The sequence below is a fragment of the Arvicanthis niloticus genome, chromosome 23 (assembly GCF_011762505.2).
Source record: "Arvicanthis niloticus isolate mArvNil1 chromosome 23, mArvNil1.pat.X, whole genome shotgun sequence".
In the NCBI taxonomy this organism is placed as follows: Eukaryota; Metazoa; Chordata; class Mammalia; order Rodentia; family Muridae; genus Arvicanthis; species Arvicanthis niloticus.
In genome coordinates this window covers 15,144,689-15,150,892 of record NC_133430.1, presented here as the reverse complement: position 1 = coordinate 15,150,892, position 6,204 = coordinate 15,144,689, and positions in this window count along the sequence as shown.

Genomic DNA, 6,204 nt, shown 5'->3' with positions numbered 1-6,204 from the left:
TCACCCACCAATCATATTGCTCCTCTCCTCATCTTTTCATAAAGCACAACACCTGTGGCAGGCAACTGAGATTGGCCTGTAACTCCTGCTTCAGGCCACCTGACATCCATGTTTGTGTCCTTCAGGTGCTGGCACACAGGTAACATATACACTTGTGCACACGGAAGTAAAATGTAAACGCTGAAGTATTTTTCTGTGTTACCCAAACATAAATAGCCTTAATCCAATCACATAGGTGGTACAAACTTCTTTTCCCATGTCATTGTCTATTTTTTTTGTTGTGGTGATTGTTTTGTTTTCTTTGTTTTTTGTAGGCAGAGTTTTGCAATGCAGCCCAGGGTATCTTGTGACTTGAGATTGTCTTATGTCAGGCATATGTGTGCTGAAATTATCAGAGTGTCCCAAGGCCCAACTTGGGTTTTTTGTTGTTATATTGTTGTTGCTGCTGCTGCTGCTGCTGTGGTTGTTTAAACCCAGAAATGTTTATAATAAGTTTACAAACTGACAATAATTTTACTCTACTATTTTGACTCCTAGTTAAAAAAAAAATTGTTTCTGCTAGCTATCAGGTACACCATAACTTGTATTTTCCATACCATTTTTAAAAGTTGGTATTCTTTAATCTTGAGTTAGTCACCTGACTTTTAATTTGTCCCATAGACAATGTTTGTTTGCATAGATCTTCATGTCTTACCCTATTGTTCCAAAAGCATTTATTAAATGATTGTTATCATTCATTTTATATTTCATTTTCCTGCATAAACTCATGTATGGTTGTGTGTGTGGAGGGAGTCTGTGTATCCACATATATGTATGTGTATATGCATATATGTATGTAATGAATGTATATCTACAGATGTATGTGTATCTATACATGTGTATACATATATATGTGTGTATGTGTGTGTGTACCTGAAAAATAATTTTGATATTTCCTGTGATATTACAAGGATACAATCTTTAAAACATGAAGTTAAAATGTATTTTGTAGGGCAAATACAGATGGCTCACCAGGTAAGGACATTGGCTGCTCTCCCAGAGGACTTGGTTCAATTCCCAGCACCCACACAGCAGCTCAGATTCTTCTGTAAGGTCAGGTCCAGGGAATCCGATGTTATTTTGTGACCTGCAGGTCCCAAGCATGCATGTAGTTCTCAGACATACATGGAGGCAAAATACCCATACATATAAAATAAAATTGGAATTAACAACTGAAGATATATACTTTAGTTGCTGTCATGTGACTTTTCTGGGGACACATAAAATACATATCTATCCACCACAAATAGACTGTGATCTGACAGAACAGAGCATGGTCTGTCAAGTGCAGCTTGGTGAAAAGTTCAGTTTACTGAGGTATTTACAGGACCATGGGCACAGACAGGCAGATGTACTAAGGAAAAGGCCCACTCCCATGCACTGCTCTGCCTCATAGATTGCTCAGTCCTGCTAGGATTGCACACAGCTGGGGCAGGTAAAATCATCATTCTTCAGCAATTCGTGGACTCTAATGTAAGTATCAGAGCTGACAGGGAGAACTTTCTGAAAGGTGAACAACGCCTGGGACAGTGGGAGAGAAACTAAGATGCAGTCTTACCCTCTCAGGCTATATGGCATTTTTTTCATTCAGGAAAATTCCTTCTGCATGCAAGCCATACAATATGTAATACCTGTAAATCAGCTCGTGATCTGTGTCCTTATCTGGTGAGCCGTTGAACCTGCCTTCTGTCTCTACTTCAAAGCCAGCCAAGAGTCCTCAACCAAAGATCTGAGATGCCCAAACTTTAGAATATTAATTCCTTCTTAGCAGTGACAGCCTGCATCTATTTAAAGAAAATTATGTGCTATAGGAACAAGAATTGTATTTGAAGGTCAGTGGTGTTGCATGCATTTAATCCCAGCACTTGGGAAGCAGAGGCAGGTGGATTTCTGAGTTTGAGGCTGGACTGGTCTACAAAGTAAGTTCCAGGACAGCTACACAGAAAAACTCTTTCTTGAAAAACCAAAAGAGAAAACAAAAAAAAGTGTATTGGATACTCATGAAAATACTACTTGATAGAAAGTTTCACCAATGAGCTCCATGGCTGAATGATTGGAGCCTTTTGAGCAATTATGTTTAGCCTATTGGAAAGAATGTGTAAATATAGTGGTTGGAGAAATTAGAAGCTGGAGAAGAGGGAAAGCTACATCTCCTAACTCTAGGTGAAGAGACTGAGCCAGCGCCATCTTGTCCTGAGTCAATTTGCATTTGCCAACACACTTCTCGACCTTCTATGTAATGACAGACACCTCTGCCTTGGGAACACATGTGCGATTTCCATTACTCTGACCAGGGTCCAGATGTATTGTCCAGAATCATTAATGTTTATACAAGCTAAACATAAAGCATAATAACTGAAAAAGTATGAATTAAAATGTCATGGTGTGTTGGTAATAACCACTTTCTGTCAAAGTAAAATTTGTGACATGACCACGACACTCAGCTAACACTCAGGCAATCATCAATTTTTTGCCTGTAAGAATGTTGCAATTCCTGAGCTTCTGCACCAAGAGACACTGAGGCGTGAGCCTGCACTGAGTTGCTGAACAAAAGTAAGGAACTCTCATGCTATGATCTGGCCACATCACCAAGGCTTTCTTTATCTGTCTCATGTCTATTGTTTCCTGTGGAAATGAGGAAACTGGAAACAATCCAGCAGATGAGATTTGAAGTCATAGGAGGAGATACGCATAGCAGAAAGAAAAACTGAAAAGGGGCCTGGAAAAAGCAAAGTATGTTAAGTATTAATATCACAGTTATGAAAAAGGCACCATCAAGAACAAAGTCAGTCCTCCCACCATTAAACAGGATTAGGAAGGAATGGTACAAGTATGTTCATGACGATATTAAAGCTGGTGATATTATAAAACAGAAAAACTCATTGAGAAATTATCAGCCTGACTGAGGGAGACAGAAAGCCTGAATTCAGTGGCAGTCTGCTATCAGAGACCAACACCTTCCTGCTCTCAACTGTCTGGAAGCACAGGATGCCCATTGTGTCTCTCAGCTATGTGTACTCAGGAAATTTAATGCATACTTAAATCATGGTTGGAAAAGGAAATTCTGAGTCCAGGGAGATAAACACACAAGACGTACCAGACTCTTAGGGAAGGACTCTCATACTTACACTATGAGAGCAGTTTCAGAAAGTGAGAGATAATGTTTTAGTTCATATAGTGATGTCAGTATGAGCTTGACATCCAGAAAGGAGATCAGCATTTCAGACAAAGAGAACTACACTCTGAGGTCTCTTACAAACACACATGTACCTGAGCAAACACCATGGATACAGAATTTGCAGGGACAATCTGTCTATGCATTAAGAGAGGCAAGACTCAGAGAGAGGGGCCACCCAGAATCCCAAGTCAGGCCATGAGATGTGAGATTTGAGGGACAAGCATTAGGGAGTCTGAGGTCAGAATGTAGGGTAGCTGTAGGGAGGGGCGTGGCCCAGGGTTAGACCCACTTCTCTCAAGACACATGTAGCTCTGCTCCACACCTGTCTCTAGCCATCCTCAGACACGAGCCTGGGCCAGGTTCTCCGTCTTTAGCCAAAGCTACCCCAGCTGATGGTCCTCTCACCCTTGAACTCTCCAAACTGTGTGAATTCTGACTGAGAGGTGGAACCATTCCCAGGTGAACCACTCATGGTTGAGGCAGGGTATAAGAAGCCTCAGGTCACATGCTCGATCACTCACTGAGAGTTCCCTCCATGTGTCTATGTGGATGAACCTCTGGTGAGATGTTGGCCATAAACACCCTTGTGAGTCATTCCTGGGAGGGTCCTTCCTGGTGGGGGGATACACCTGGGGAGCAGTTCTGAGGCCGAGAGCCCTGAGGTCTGCTCTTCACATACAGTGAACCTGGTCTAGAATTGGCCTGGCCCTCATCTACCTTGACACTGTCATAAAACCTAGAGCCTGGGTTTGGAGTGCAAGAGGCCATTGTGTCCATTAAAACTTGAATGTCACTTTGTGACTCCTTTCCGTTTTTGCCCTGGTGACCATGGAGGCTTCCCTGTTCTTCAACCTTTGATGTTTCTGTGTGACCAAGGGATCAGGTTCTTCTGCCATTCAGGATTCTTCCATCTCTGGAGCTGGAGATCAGGAGCCAGTGTGCCTAAGATGTGACCAGAAGAACACTGGAGTGTCTGCTTCTGTCACCTGTGTCCCCCCCACCCCCCATCCCTCATGTGCTGAAGGGCATGGACGCTGGTGGGAAGCTGATCCTAGGCAGCTCGTTTCTCCTCCCATCTGGTGCTGTTGTCTCGTGGGCCAGGGACGAACTCTTTAGATGGTGAGTCTCTGCTCTTCTTGGGGAAGGAGATGAGTGACTAGAACTTCCTTGCCTGTGATTTCCTAATGTCCTGTATGAGCCATGTAAGTTCCATCTTTTACTAAGGCCAATCCTTCATTGGTTGTAGGTGCCTCAGTGTCAGTCCCCCTGTGCAACTCCTACAAACCAAATCCCGTCACTGGTTCTCCCCTCCCCCCCCCACAAACCACATCCCATCACTGGTTCTCCCCCCGAAGTTCTTTCACGGGTCTCTCCATCCAATATCTAAGCCGGCCCAGAAGGAAGTAACCTCCTCCATGCCCGCTTGAGTTATGTCCGAACCTTCCAGCTGAAGGTCCCAGATCCTACAGAATGTCACATCTCAAAATTTACAGAGTGTGGTAAGGAAGCAGCTGGAGCAGTCATCTCCATGTTGAGAAGAACAGGACCCTCCACCTCACACAAGCTGCTAGAGTTTTTCTCCTTCCAGACTGGGCCGGAGAGCAGCCCTTTGACAGTGCCTTCCTGTGTGGGATTCAGCTTCCCTGCCGAGGACCATCTAGTCTCCCAGGTGCATCTATCAGCTTTATCTGATTTTACACTTAGAGTGCACGGCTGTGGACTTGAAGTTGGGCCATGACTGAGGCTTCTCAGAGCTCCAGTGCTTCTCCACCAAGTTGATCACCAGGATGCTCTGGTTGTGTCTGTTCACAGGCATCAGCTGCTCACTGGAGCTCCCATCACCTTGCTGGAATAAGGAGCTCACTGAGTCCTGCCCCCTTCCCTGCTCTCTTAGCCTCCAGCCTCCCCTGTTGTTCAGACTTCTTGCAGGCTCCTACCAGCTAAGTCTCCCAGGGACTCAAGTAGTTTCTCCCCCGTGGTGCTCCTGTCTTTCCCTGCTTCCACCTGCTAGACAGCCCCATCTGTGTCTTCTGTTTTTTCAAGCAGGTGAGGTATCTCATCATGGACAGCTGACTCAAATCTGGCTACAGGCCAGCCAGTTCTCTCCAGACTCAGAATCTACCCAGATTCCCAGGGAAGACCTGAATCCAGACAGCCTTGGCTGAGGGTGGGACCTGGGATTCTGCATAGCCAGAGGTAGGGAGTGGGCTGGCAGGTCTCTGAGGAGTTAGAATTACTGCATTGTAGGCTCTGGACCCAAGGATGGCTGACTCACCTGGGGCAGGCTAGACCAGGAAGCAACATTCCTCTCCTTGCCCTTTGTTTCTCTCCCCTCACCTCTTTTCCTTGGCTTCTGGATGGCTGTGACCTTGAGTAAACCTCCCTCCCTTCTTCCTCTCTCCCTCCCTCCACCTTGCTCTACCCTGTTCCCTCCATTCCCTCCTTCCCCCTCTCCCCTCTCTCAGCCTCAGTTTCCCATCTGAAGTCATAGGTACACTAGATTACTTTGTTTCTAGGACTGGTTTCAGGAACCCACTTAGATGCTCAGATGCCCAGCTGGTCACCACATCTGCTCCAATGCCTTTTCTGGTTCACTTGTGATTCACAGTGTTGGGGCTGGAGTCACCACAGTCATCATCTGCAGAGACTTCTTGGACAACCCTGGGCCCCTGCTCTACTCAGATCTGAGTCCACAAGCCCCCAAGTTTGATGCTACTCATTTTTTAAAAGTACTGGCCTGTTGTTCTGTTGAACTCTCCAGCTGTTTCCCTCTGCAGAACAGCAGCTGTGGCAACCTTGTATGTCCCAGGCCCCTTGCCCATGAGACTGATTGGTCTCCCCAGCCCTGTACCTTGTAGATGTCCCTCCCTCCCTTCCCAGTAGGGCTCCTCCCACCCCTCTAGGATCTTTTGAGCACTTTGAAACAAGGACCTGCCTGCAGCTGTAGGGCCAGTATTTTTGGGTTTACTGTGTATCCCACTTCCTTG